Source organism: Pyrus communis, chromosome 3 (assembly GCF_041283825.1).
Source record: "Pyrus communis isolate YQ-2024b chromosome 3, ASM4128382v1, whole genome shotgun sequence".
Classification (NCBI taxonomy): Eukaryota; Viridiplantae; Streptophyta; class Magnoliopsida; order Rosales; family Rosaceae; genus Pyrus; species Pyrus communis.
Genome location: NC_142567.1, coordinates 8,614,310 through 8,629,090, shown reverse-complemented (window position 1 = coordinate 8,629,090; position 14,781 = coordinate 8,614,310). Strand labels below are relative to the sequence as shown.

Genomic DNA, 14,781 nt, shown 5'->3' with positions numbered 1-14,781 from the left:
TGTCAAAATGGTCCATAAATTTAAAAATAGATCAATTTTATACTCTAAATATCAAATGGTTCTTTTATTTGAAATTTTCTAAAATATTTGTTAATATGCGACATATTATGGGGCCCCACTCTAATAGTATTGATGCTATGTGGATCTCAGCAAGTTTTTCTTTAAAAAAAAAGAAGATAATGTTCCGAAAATAAAAAAACAACAGATAAAGAAAAACAAAAAAGAAGAAATTTGAGACAAAAATAAAAACACGACCTAGGGTAAAGCACTTGGATTCAATCAATCAAAAAGACCGACTTGGACCGTTAGACTGAACTCGACCTAAAAACCAGATGAAGAAAAAAAAAAAGGAAAAAACAACAGGACATAAGAATATTTTTTTTTTTTTTTTTTTTTTTTTTTAACAATAAATTTTATTAAATTAGATATTAAATTAATCATTCACGATTTTTAAGTTCATATTGTCATGCAAAGATTCAACTCCGACCACTTTTGAACGGGATAGAAGATTAGATGCATGTTTAGATGGAAGGCCATACACGAAGGAGAGTAAATTTGTTTCTGAAAGTTACAGTACATTTGGATTTTTTTATAAATTTTAATTCTGTGCTTCCATTGGACCAACCCTCCTCCACCCCGCAATCCCACACTTCCATTTTTCTTTCTTCCTTCATTATCTGGTAATTATTTTCTTCCAACTTTCCGGACAAAATCTCAAAATTTCCATGAAAGTTCCGGTCATAACTCGGGCCCTGTTTAAGGCCTCCCCTTTTCTCTCAACTCCCAAAGTCCTCTCCCCTCACTTCTCTATCCTCTCAATTTCTCAAGCCCCCTCGACTCCCATGGCTGCCTGCATCCACACTCAAAGCCACCCACTTTGTTGGGATTCAAACAGGTCCACATCCGACGAAGACGGCTACCATTTCATGAAGTTCTGCCGCCGCAGTTTCTCTGATCAGGTTTCCTGCGCACCCATTTCCCAGAATCGCACGAAAACAACTCAGACGCGCAGAATCGTGGAGGATCTCGGCCCCGATGAAGATCTATGGCTCAGAATGCAGGATGAAGCTCGCTCGGATATAGATGAAGAACCCACCTTGTCAGATTACTATTACACTTCGATTCTGTCGCATCCTTCTCTGGAAAGTGCTTTAGCCCACCATCTGTCTGTGAAATTAAGCAATCCTAGCCTCTCCTGTGCGACCCTAGTGGATATTTTCATGGGGGTGTTCGCACAGGATCAGGAAGTGGTCAGGGCCGTGAAGGATGATCTGAGTGCGGTGAAGGAGCGGGACCCGGCGTGCGTGAGTTACACGCACTGCCTCTTGAATTTCAAGGGATTTCTTGCGTGCCAAGCCCACCGGGCGGCGCACAAATTGTGGTTGCAGGGGAGGAAGGTCCTGGCTTTGCTGATTCAGAACAGGGTGTCCGAAATTTTCGCGGTGGACATTCACCCGGGAGCGAAAATCGGAAGCGGGATACTGCTGGACCACGCCACCGGGCTCGTGGTGGGAGAGACGGCGGTGATTGGGAACAATGTGTCAATTTTGCACAGTGTGACTTTGGGAGGGACCGGAAAGGCATCTGGGGACCGGCACCCCAAAATTGGGGATGGGGTGCTGATTGGGGCAGGGACCTGTATATTGGGGAACATTAGGATTGGGGAAGGGGCAAAGATTGGGGCTGGGTCTGTGGTGATAAAGGAAGTGCCGGCGAGGACGACGGTGGTTGGGAATCCGGCCAAGTTGCTTGGAGGGAAAAATCCAGTTAAGTTGGACAAGATGCCTAGTTTTACTATGGACCATACTTCCAATATAGCTGAGTGGTATGATTACGTTGTTTAAGAGTAACTTACATGAAACGGGTGCTCTTGTTATTTAGAGGCCCGTTTGGATCTTTTGAAAAATTTTAGTTGTTTTTTTGGGGATTTTTTCTGCTTGTGGTTTAAGTGTGAATTGAATTTCTCCTATTAGCATATAGAGAGCCTCCTGCCTCGATGCAGATTATGTAACATGTAATGGGGTTTGTATTCTTTCTCAGAATTGGTGTTTCAGTATTATTGTGTGTACTGTTTTGTACTATTGTAAGATGTTAAGATTATTGTTTGTTTTGAATGTCAAAGTTCGGGGTTAGCATGTTTACTTTTGATGATTTTAGCTCGGTTAGTTAGAAGCATTCAAGATGTAATGCACCGGTTTTAGCTCGGTTAGTTAGAAGCATTCAAGATGTAATGCCCCGTACGTTGTCACTGTATCTTTGGGATAATGTATGTCGACACATCAGACGTCTTGTTTTTGAATTCTACTCGATTTCAGTTGTATAGAAAACGTTGTTGTCATTGATTGATTCAATCAGTATTGTTAGAAAAGAAGATCAGATTAGGCTAAGATCGTTCCCTCAAGTGTGTTTGGTTTGCAAAAGCAGCAAAAGAGATCATGAGAACCCATGACAGCAACTTCTTCCGGGCCACTTCTTGTTCCGGATATCATCTCTTATGGTGGTTCCGGCATTGCTTTTGCGCAAAAAGGGTTGAGTCTTTCCATAAATCAGGGAATAGAAGGGATCTAACTCATTCAAATTTATTTTCTTAGAACATCGAATCGCCTATCAACCTTGGAGAGATTATCATTTCCATGACATATGGCATCACTGCCAGAGTGGTAGTTGGCAACAAACGCAAAGACATGGTCCAAGAAGAACTAATAACAGCTGTTAGGGAAGGTGCAAATGCAACGGGTGGCTTCGAGGTGGATGATATATTCCCTTCCATCAAAATACTTCATGTGAATTGCTGTGATCAGTGGAATGAGGGATAACTTGAGAATATTCACATTGTCGAAGCAGCCGAGACTACAGGCAAGGACAAAACGGACGATCTTCTAACGAGCTTGATGTTCCTATAACAAACGACAATATCAAAACGGTTCTCCGGCTCAGCATGCTTAATTTTGTATGCAAATTATCGAGTTATTCGTGTAATTTTTGTTTGCAACATGATAATCCTACTGAATCTCGTATTCTAATATTTCAGGATGTTTTCACTGCAGGGATTGAAACTTCATCTTCAACTGTGAAATGGGAGATGTCAGAAATGCTGAAAACACCAAGAGTGATGACCAAGGCACAAGCTGAGGTGAGACAAGTCTTGTCTACAAAAGGCGTCGTGGTCGAGGAAACAGGCCTTGAGGAATCGAAACTTTGCCATTACACCCTCCCATTCATTTGTTGCTTCCGAAAGAATGCAGCGGAAGTTGTGAGGTTGACAAATCATTGGTCTGAAGCAAAGAGAGATTCTTGATATAGTTGGGTTGTTTGGAGAAGGAAGAACAAATGTTGTTGTAGCAGACCAAAAACGATACTTGCCAAAACTAAAGTCGTGACATTCTACCAGTGAACACATGAAGTTTCAACAATTCATCATTGAATTGGGATGATGGAATGATATGAACGTTTAAGATAAAGTTGAATCTGAAAATAATAATAATAATTCAGTGATGGAATCAGAAGAGGACCTTGATTTGTCAGTTGATAAATGGACGATACAAATAATGAACGAGTAGGCCATAAGTTATAACTCTTGAAATGTATTGGAACGTGAAAGGTACGTACTCTGTAGAATATTAATGGCTTGTTTGGTACTCAACTTGAATCTAACTTTTTATACTCAAAAATAATTTTCAAGTTTTAGGCCTTAAAAACTTGTTTGCTAGAACTATTTTAAAAAACTGAAACTAAAAAATATAGCATATTCTCTCCTCCCCATTGGATTAGGATCCTCTCCTAAGCAAATGGTGAGGATCCTCCTGACCAGGCCCATCGGGCCGTTCAAATTTTATCCAACGGCTACAATTATTATAACTTTTAGAGGGACCCCCTGTTTGTAGTTGTTGGATAAAATTTGAACGGCCCGATGGGCATGATCAGGAGGATTCTCACCATTTGCTCAGGAGAGGATCCTGATCCCTCCCCACTCACTTCAAATCTCTCTCTCTCTCTCTCTCTCTCTCTCTCTCTCTCTTCTTCTTTCTCTTTCATCTTTTTTTTTCCTAACTTTTTCGTCTCTCCTCCAATCCGCTATCTTCATTCTCTCGGTTCTTTCTCACACTCCTTTTCCTCTCTATCTCGTCCGATCATCTCCCTCCTTTCTCTTTCTTTCAATCATCTCTTACTTTCTTTCCTCCTCTCTCCTTTTTCTCCCTCTCCTGCGATCCCCTCTTTTTAGATCTCTTTGTCCAGTTTAAGTCATACGATTTAAAAATTTTAAATCGCAAACAAATCAAGTTTTTGAGTTTTAAAGAAAATTATTTTCAAGAAATGATAAAAATTTTCAATTAGGATACCAAACAGGCCCTAAAACTCTTGAAATGTTAAGACATTTTTATTTATGTGTTGGACTAGGCTTTAACTGATCGAGCCAAACCAAATCGAATTAAACCAAACCAAACCAACCAACAATGGTTTAGTTTAGTTAGATTCGATTTCAATACTGGTATTGGACAAACTGAACCCCGTTGAAAGCTTGTTGGTTCGATTATATTTTGGTGTCAAAGCAAATCAAACATAACAGCACCCACCCCTATTTGTGGCAGCATTGTTTAAACTAATCTAAACAAATACATGCATGTTGGGTATGTACTTCCTTTTATCGCTAATTTGGTTTTGGAGTGAAACCTCAACTTCCTTCAAAACGGTTTTGACGTTGGAATTGCATGTAGCCAAAAATGCTAATTTAGTAGCATATTAAATTTCATACAGCCGCACCAAACAATCTTCTGGTAAAAATACAATATTAACAAAGTCAAAATACTTTGGCGGCAAAAGATTTTAGTAACATTCAAGCCTGGACCATTGTGTCTGCCAAACCACGGCCTGTCTTTGGAAAGTCTGCCATTCAATTCTCGTTCGTCATTCCCTATTAGTATATCGATACATCATACTTTGATGATTATGCAATGACAGAAAAAAATACTAGTCAAATACACTGGAAACACTGCATTAAGGAGTTATAACTTCAAAGGTTTAGTAGTAGGGTTTGGCCACTAATTAGAGTAAAAGATTGCACAAGGTGTAAATACGAAAATTCTGTAATGAATGAAATGAGAACACATGTACAAAGTAATTTTGTATTGATTGAATTTGTAGGTTACAATCTCTGTTTACAATTTTCCTCTGATCCAGTCTTCAAATTTGATGTAGATGCTTAGGTTGTTGATCCAAGGGTCGCGATGACTTGATTTTGGACGAACGATTGAACGATTGCTTCAAGTTTTGAGCTTGAAACAATGCGTGGATGGTCTTCACCTCAAAGTTGTGGCAAACGTAGAGTTGATGTAGGATTTTGTTGATTTAAGGGTCCTGGTGTCTTGATCTTGAAACAAACGTCGTTACAAGTTTTGAGCTTGCAACGAAGTCTTGAAAGAATCGGCATGAGTGCTTGTTGATTCTTCAAGGGAGTGCTTCGGCTTTGGTCGTAAGTTCTTTGAAGAGAGCTTTGGCAGCATATTAGTCTTCAAAGATTTGTGCAGAGGTTCTTCTAAATGTAGAATTTCCGACCTTGAATGTGTGTCTTGGATCCTTGTATTTATAAACTTTCAACGCCATGCTTTTGGATGGATTTGGCCTTGATTTGTGTCTTGATTCGTCCATGGGAGAATTTAGGCATATTTTGTGTCTTAATTTCAATCACCTTCCTCATATTGGCCGAAAGTTATAGGCCTTGTTACCTATTTGTGAGCAATCTTCAATTCTTGCTTATTTTATGAAGATGCTTTGGCTTTCTTTCCGATTTTGAGAGATTTTGAGCCCCTTACCGATTTTAAGGGAGATTTTCTCCCTTTTGCCAAAATTTTAGGAATGTTTTACACTTCCTTTACTTGATTTGTGCCACATGTTATTGATGACTTGTCTATTTGTGTGTCATATGCCACGTGGAGCTTTGTGATGCATGATAGGAGCATATTCATGCGACTTAAATGGCTTGTTCTCGTGCATTTACGTTATGTTTCTTTAGTTATTTTAGTACTTTAAGCTATTTTCGTGTGTTTGTAGGTTCTAAGGGCAAAGTATGCAAAAGGATGCCTTTTGGAGCCTTTTGGAGCAAATTAGAGATTGGAATGGATATCATATGCTTGGAGCCAAGAGGATGGACGAAATTGAAGGATTCCTAATCCATTGCAGCCACATGCACATTCAATCATTCACACCAAAACCTTGCACATGCTTTCCCATTTCATTATTCATTCACTTTGCAGCCACCATTCCCCCTTTAATCCACATGCTCTCCCATTTCAGATTGCATTTTCACTCACCACAAACAAGTCACATGCATTCATCAACATATCTAGCTGTCATTCACATGCATTTCATTCATCATTTCCACCCCCACATGTCCCTTTAATCATTCAAACATGCAGCCACACCTTCACCCACATGCACCATTCAAACATACACCCAAACACCACCAGAAATCATCATTGCCGTGGGTACCTATCCCATTCCAGATTGTCATTCCACTTCATTGCACATGCATCTTCATAATTCAACATATGCATTCATTATTTATTTACTTTGCATCCTTTAATTTAATCACATGCACATTCAAACAAACACAATCATTCCAGCCATACCTTGCATTTTCAGATTGTTCCTCCATCATTGCACCACAATGCAGCCACATGCACTTGTTCCTCTAACATTTCAGCCACTTGCACTCCCATTCTCTCCCAAAACCGTGCACATGCATTCTCCTTGCATTTCCAGCCATTCCACATGCTATTTCAGCCACATGCACTCATAATCATTCAACCAACTTTGCACATGCATTCATCATCATAACCTAGCTGTCATGTTCCCCCCATTTCACCTATAAATAAGCATCCATTGCATTCATTCTCATTAACATCCATTCACCACAGAAATAAGGCCTTTGTGCCAGAAATTCACCCATTCCACAAACACTTCCATTCCATTGTACATACCACCAACACTTCCCCCTTTGTGCCGTGAGTTTCCCTATTAATCCAAACACCACTCCCCAAACCATTCACACCACCAAACCTCACCTTAGACCTTGTGCTACAACAACGAGGAAGAGAAGAGTGCCTAAACGTTCATACAATTCAAGTTTGAGTTGTTGGAATGTTTAGGTGTTTCTTTGATTTCAAAGTTTAAATTCAATTCTCTTTGTTTTGTACGTATGAGGAATGGAAGAGAAGAGTGCCTAAACGTTCATACAATTCAAGTTTGAGTTGTTGGAATGTTTAGGTGTTTCTTTGATTTCAAAGTTATGAGGAAATAAACCCCCCTTGGTTAGGGGGTGATTCGAAATATATGTTTATGCTTGCATTTTGATTTGATTACTTCTAATTGCGTTTCATAAGTTGTGATTTCAATTTGTTTAACCGTTTGATTGATAACTTATTTATGTATGTTTATTGAGAGTGCACGCTTAATTTTCATGCATGAATATGACGCTAGAATATAAGTGAGTTTCACCTAATAGTTACGAACTTATATTCACAAGTAGTGGAGGTTGCTTATAAACAATCGCGTTAAACGAATTCTTGGCATAAGTTTCATGCAATCCATAGTAATGAATGCCTCGTCAACACTTATAATTTTCATAGAGCGTAATGATTCTTGCTTGTACCTCTTCTATGCATTCATGTTGAGGACTTGTGGGGAATGTTTTGAATTGTCGCATGCATCATCCAATTCAATAACGTTAGGAAGATTTGAAGGTTAATTAGTGCATCACGGTTAACTTGGGGTGTTGAGAATTCATGGTTTATTGAAATGCAATTGGAAATCATTTTATTATGCAAGTGTAACATGTATGGAGATGAACCCCTTAGCTAGGTTCCCATCCATTCAATTCCATCACATTCATCTTTACTTTCTGTTTTTATTTACAATCTGTGCATTTTATTTAATTTCATCAAAAACCAAATCCCCCTTTACTTTATTGTCCATTTTAGTTAGAAAGTATCTTATTTTGTGTTTCTAAGTATTTTGAATCAATTTATTACCCAATTTCGTCCAAAGTAGTCAAAGTGCTCAAAACTGCCCAGATTGTGTTTTTAAGGCAGTTTTGAGTGTTTTGGTGCTGTTTTGAGTCTTTTGGTTTGTTTTAGTGTTTTAAGTGTTTAGTTTTACATTCTTTGAGTCTAGTATAGTGTTTTATATGGTGTTTTTACGTTTGAATCAAACTATAATCTTAAATTCATCCAACATTGGGTTTAAGGTCAGAAACTGCCTAGTTAGTGTTTTTAGGCAATTTTGAGTCTTTTGAACTTGTTTTGAGTCCTTTGAGTCTTTGTGAACGTTTTTAACTTTGTTTTTACGTTTTTGAGTCAAATCCAAGTGATTAACAATCCCTCCTAATCCCCGGTCTAGAACGATCCCTACTTACATACTTACTACAATTGACAAAAAGAGGGTTTAATTTGTGTGCGTATAATTCTCGCATCAAATTTTGGCGCCGTTGCCGGGGATTAGCAACTTTGCTAATCCTTTGGATTGTTATTTTCGTTTTCTTATTAGTTTTAGTTTTAGTTTCTGTTATGTGTTTCAGTTTTAGTTTTTGATTTGTATTTTGTTTGTCGATTTTAAGTACTAGAGAAGCACAACATGGCACTAGATAATGCTTCTCTTTTGTCACAGCTCATGGAAAGGTCCCAAATGCAAAGCGTTGGTACATTTTCAAGGAATGATGGGTTTTCCAATACTTACAATTCGGATTGGAGTGATCATTCAAACTCTATGTGGTGGGAACCTCAACATGTTCAACAAGAAGGATATTGGCAGCCATATGAGGAGTTCTATTCAAGACCTATGCAGCCACCACAACCTCATATTCAATATGCCCAACCAAACTCAAGTTCGTCAATAGATTATAATCAAAAGCTTAATGAATTAATTTGTTTGGTGCAGGGCTCACAAAATCAAGACAATGAGGCTCAACAAGGAGGATATTTGCCGCCATATGAGGAGTTCTATTCAACGCCTATGCAGCCACCACAACCTGCCCAAAGCGATGTAGGTAATTCAAGTGATAATGATAAGATTTTTCAATTACTTACTACTTTGACGCAGGGAGTCCAACTTCAAAACAAAGAGAGGGAAAATCAAGACAAAAGGTTGGACTACTTGGAAAAGCAAATTGGGCAGATAGCGGAGTTTGTAGAACAAATTTGCGACCAAGGCGAACTCTCTAGTTCAACCATTGCAAATCCGAAGGGAGAATTTGAAACCACCAATGCTATCATGTTGAAAAGTGACAAGGAGGTTGGAACGGACCCTCAACCATCAAAATCAAATCACAAGGAAGAGGAATACATCCAACCCACGGCAAGAGTGGAAACACCTTTGCCGGAGGCACCTATTGCTCCTATGCCATCTAATTCGGGTAAGGTTGTTCCAAAATTCATTATTTCTAACCCCGTTCCAACAAAGATCTCTATTCCTTGCAGGTTCATGACTTCCAAGGAAGAAGAAGGTGAAAAAGACATCTTGGAAGGCCTTCCAAAGGTGCAAAGTATGGAATATCAAGAATTCGTTAAAAAGGATATACTTGAGACAACAATTCCCAAACACGTTGGATTTTCTGGTCCTACAATGTTCAAAGAAGATGTGTTTATCCTTGAGTTCATGTCGGAGCACATAGGTAAGCCGCCTCCCCGAATTTCAATTTTCTTTATTACTAATCTGTTGTTAATGATTCAGGCACCCAATCTTGAATTTAAACTATTACTGGATCATTTCAAGTATCACCTTCCATTCAAAGATAAAATCCATGCCGTGAAATAAAAAAAAAAAAAAAAAAATGGCAGAATGTAACTTTTACAAAGTTTGTTTACGTGAAGCCCCACTACGAGGCGTCGGAGCGGAAGGCATAGAAGCGGGAGGCATAGAAGCGGGAGGCATCGGAGCTAGAGCATTCCAGGCCTCAATACTTGGCCAAGCGCTGGACGAGCCAGGAAAAATGTGCCTCTGGAAGTAAGCCGCAAGCCTTTGACGGTCACTTTGACGGTCACTTTGCATACGACCATTGGATTCTTGGAGCTCATCCAGCTTCCTCTTCATGCCTGTCGAATAGTTGTTTGCAAGCACATGCAAACTTCTATTCTCGTACTTAAGCAGTTTGATCTCTTGCTTAAGACTTTCCACCTCTGCCATCAATGATTCCACCTGACGGGAGCGGGCAAGCAGGCGTTGGCCCATGTTGGACACAGAACTCGCACACTGAATACTAAGTGCGAGGGACTCTTGAACGGCCAACTCATCGGACCGTCCTGACAGCAGCCTACTATCTTTTGGAGTAAGGAGGTTTCTAGCTACTATTGTAGCTGTTGTGGCGTCCTGCATCACGGAGTCTTCACCTGTAAGAAGACCGTTAGAAGATAAAAAAGAAGGACGCCATACATTACCTTGACGGGGCGCAACTGGATCGCTGCTGAGACTCAAATCTAAGCTAAGGTTCGATGGGTTTGCCATTTTTCAAAAGTGTTCAAAGAGATGGGGTGGATGGAGAGAATTCTCAAAGGGCTGGAGTCGATTTTCAAAGAATGGGAAATCTTCAGAGTGTGTTTGTTGCGGTGATCAATGCATCTATAAGAAGCCAAGGCGACGCGTCCATCAATTCAAAAAGCCGGAATTTCCGGCGTAAGTTAGGCGACGCGTTCTCGGCTTTTCAGAAACGCGTTCAACTTTGTCAAAAGTTCACGTGGAGGTCATCATCGCAGCTACACTTTTGCCGACAAGCGTAAATTTCGGTGACGCTTTCTCTGCTTTTCAGAAAACGCGTGCGACTTTGTCAAAAGAGCTCTGACAGAGCCGCGTACGCACTACTACGTGTCGTGCAGAAATCGAAGGGGCGTCGTGCAGAAATCGAAGAGGCGTCCGTTCAGAAATCGAAGAGACGTTTGTCGACACGGGTAAAAGAACAATACTACCACTTGATATTATCTCTATATATGTCGACCTTCGTCTCTTATGGCAAGGCAAACCTGAAGAAAATGCCCAACTCTTCTTCACCTTTGAGGGCGCACTCCCAGCGAAGCCTCTTGAAATACTCAATTTTTTCTCCCCCAAAGAAGATACCAGAAACCTGGAGTACAAATGAGGCAGAAGGAAACGGTCGATCGAAGCATGTGGAGACAACCACAACAAATACATGTGCTGCTTCATTCGCCGTTTCTTCAAAAGCAAAGGTATCTCATATCATCAAGGTCTAAAGCAAAAGTATCTCATATCATGCTCTTTCCCTGTCCTTTTCTTTGTCCTTGTTATTACTCGCATGGCAAAGTAAACAAAAGCAATCAGAGGCACTTGGAGCCAGTCTTCTGTTCTGGAACCGACTGCCTGGAATCCATTCCTGATTGCTTACCTAGAGTTGCTCTCGAGTAGTCATCTTCAACGGTTGACACACTTCCGGAGAAGGGACCACTTCTGCAAGGGGAGCAAGCAAGGCAAGTGAAAATGATACATTGAAGCATGTGGAGACAAACGTAGGCTGAGTTATCCTCCAACCCTTTTCAATACGAATTGGAAAGATTGAACAAAGAAACAGACCAAAGGAGTAAGCTCAGACCTTCGGTGGAGACCAAAAGAAGCCTGCTGCCCAGTTCAAGAGTAGCACAAAGGAAAATCAACGATGGGAGCAGCGCAGTTCAAGAGTAAGCCTGTGGAATCACAAAGATAAAAGCCTATGAGGAATGGAAGAGAATAGTGCCTAAACGTTCATACAATTCAAGTTTGAGTTGTTGGAATGTTTAGGTGTTTCTTTGATTTCAAAGTTATGAGGAAATAAACCCCCCTTGGTTAGGGGGTGATTCGAAATATATGTTTATGCTTGCATTTTGATTTGATTACTTCTAATTGCGTTTCATAAGTTGTGATTTCAATTTGTTTAACCGTTTGATTGATAACTTATTTATGTATGTTTATTGAGAGTGCACGCTTAATTTTCATGCATGAATATGACGCTAGAATATAAGTGAGTTTCACCTAATAGTTACGAACTTATATTCACAAGTAGTGGAGGTTGCTTATAAACAATCGCGTTAAACGAATTCTTGGCATAAGTTTCATGCAATCCATAGTAATGAATGCCTCGTCAACACTTATAATTTTCATAGAGCGTAATGATTCTTGCTTGTACCTCTTCTATGCATTCATGTTGAGGACTTGTGGGGAATGTTTTGAATTGTCGCATGCATCATCCAATTCAATAACGTTAGGAAGATTTGAAGGTTAATTAGTGCATCACGGTTAACTTGGGGTGTTGAGAATTCATGGTTTATTGAAATGCAATTGGAAATCATTTTATTATGCAAGTGTAACATGTATGGAGATGAACCCCTTAGCTAGGTTCCCATCCATTCAATTCCATCACATTCATCTTTACTTTCTGTTTTTATTTACAATCTGTGCATTTTATTTAATTTCATCAAAAACCAAATCCCCCTTTACTTTATTGTCCATTTTAGTTAGAAAGTATCTTATTTTGTGTTTCTAAGTATTTTGAATCAATTTATTACCCAATTTCGTCCAAAGTAGTCAAAGTGCTCAAAACTGCCCAGATTGTGTTTTTAAGGCAGTTTTGAGTGTTTTGGTGCTGTTTTGAGTCTTTTGGTTTGTTTTAGTGTTTTAAGTGTTTAGTTTTACATTCTTTGAGTCTAGTATAGTGTTTTATATGGTGTTTTTACGTTTGAATCAAACTATAATCTTAAATTCATCCAACATTGGGTTTAAGGTCAGAAACTGCCTAGTTAGTGTTTTTAGGCAGTTTTGAGTCTTTTGAACTTGTTTTGAGTCCTTTGAGTCTTTGTGAACGTTTTTAACTTTGTTTTTACGTTTTTGAGTCAAATCCAAGTGATTAACAATCCCTCCTAATCCCCGGTCTAGAACGATCCCTACTTACATACTTACTACAATTGACAAAAAGAGGGTTTAATTTGTGTGCGTATAATTCTCGCATCAAATTTTGGCGCCGTTGCCGGGGATTAGCAACTTTGCTAATCCTTTGGATTGTTATTTTCGTTTTCTTATTAGTTTTAGTTTTAGTTTCTGTTATGTGTTTCAGTTTTAGTTTTTGATTTGTATTTTGTTTGTCGATTTTAAGTACTAGAGAAGCACAACATGGCACTAGATAATGCTTCTCTTTTGTCACAGCTCATGGAAAGGTCCCAAATGCAAAGCGTTGGTACATTTTCAAGGAATGATGGGTTTTCCAATACTTACAATTCGGATTGGAGTGATCATTCAAACTCTATGTGGTGGGAACCTCAACATGTTCAACAAGAAGGATATTGGCAGCCATATGAGGAGTTCTATTCAAGACCTATGCAGCCACCACAACCTCATATTCAATATGCCCAACCAAACTCAAGTTCGTCAATAGATTATAATCAAAAGCTTAATGAATTAATTTGTTTGGTGCAGGGCTCACAAAATCAAGACAATGAGGCTCAACAAGGAGGATATTTGCCGCCATATGAGGAGTTCTATTCAACGCCTATGCAGCCACCACAACCTGCCCAAAGCGATGTAGGTAATTCAAGTGATAATGATAAGATTTTTCAATTACTTACTACTTTGACGCAAGGAGTCCAACTTCAAAACAAAGAGAGGGAAAATCAAGACAAAAGGTTGTGTGCGTATAATTCTCGCATCAATGCACCATTTGTATGCAACGAAATTTCCAGGTCTACACAAGGTTCCTTCTTACTTAATTAGCACAAATCTTGAGCATATAATAATTTGAACGTGCATGCAGTTTCGTAACCAAAACTATATATCCTCTACCATCCCATTTATCTCTTCCAATCACTTTCCACAAGGAGCAGCTATGGCTCTCCTTCCCTGTCCTTTTTACCATTCTGAGATTGCTCGTATTTATATATATAGTACAGTTTGTAAAAGTGTGTTCATTTGCACACCTCCGCATCTTTTTTTTTTGTCTAAACACTAGTAGAAAAAATAGCTTGTGCGACGATATTTTGCGTGATGAAAAATTTTTTCGTGTGTGACAAAAAAAAAAAATTGCGCGACGAATATTTTAATCGCGCAAGAATACTTAGCATGACGACTAACCATCATTGTTGCATAAAGTCAGCAAGAAAACGCGGGGTAATTTTTTTTGCCGCAAAAAATGGGCCTTTGCACGACAAATTGTTCGTCGCGCAAGTTCCTATCAGTTTTGACCATTTACTGCAGGTGAATCAAAGGAATTAATATGGCATTTAATACAGATGTTTGCACGACAAATCCTTCGTCACGCAAAGGTTCAGACTTTCCTATAAATATGTGCTTCTGCTGTCCTTTTTCTTCACAATTCTGTTCTTCTTTCGTGTTGGGATGGCGGATAAAAACAAGGATGAGAGTGTGAATGTGAAGAAAGTTGTGATGGATGAACTATTAGTAAGTATATTGTTGATGGATCAATAATTAAGTTTGTGATATTTTTAGTTATATGTTGGAATTAATTACTTGCATATATGTGTAACAGTTTAAGTATACTCTTGATGATGATACGAATGAACAGTTGATGAAGTTGATGGATGGTGCATTGGAGGGAGGTTACAATCGGTGGCATTATGAAGTCTTGTCGAATGGAACAGGACCATCCAAATAGTAGTTTTAAACTTATGTTTTGTATGACAATATTTAAATTTAAGGTTTTTTTATTTTTTTTTACTTTTTTTATATAAGTTATTATTTGGACTTAATTAGGTTTCAATTCCTTTTCGATTTTTTTTATTGAAACCTAATGTAAGCACC

At 38.9% G+C, this 14,781-nt stretch overlaps 1 pseudogene across 1 annotated transcript; it reads left to right on the top strand.

The window, feature by feature from the left end:
* The first annotated feature begins 294 nt into the window (after window positions 1-294).
* Window positions 295-2,141, top strand: LOC137715208 (serine acetyltransferase 1, chloroplastic pseudogene; annotated as a pseudogene). Its single transcript, XR_015960602.1, has one exon. The product of XR_015960602.1 is annotated as a serine acetyltransferase 1, chloroplastic pseudogene (transcript).
* The last annotated feature ends 12,640 nt before the right edge of the window (window positions 2,142-14,781 follow it).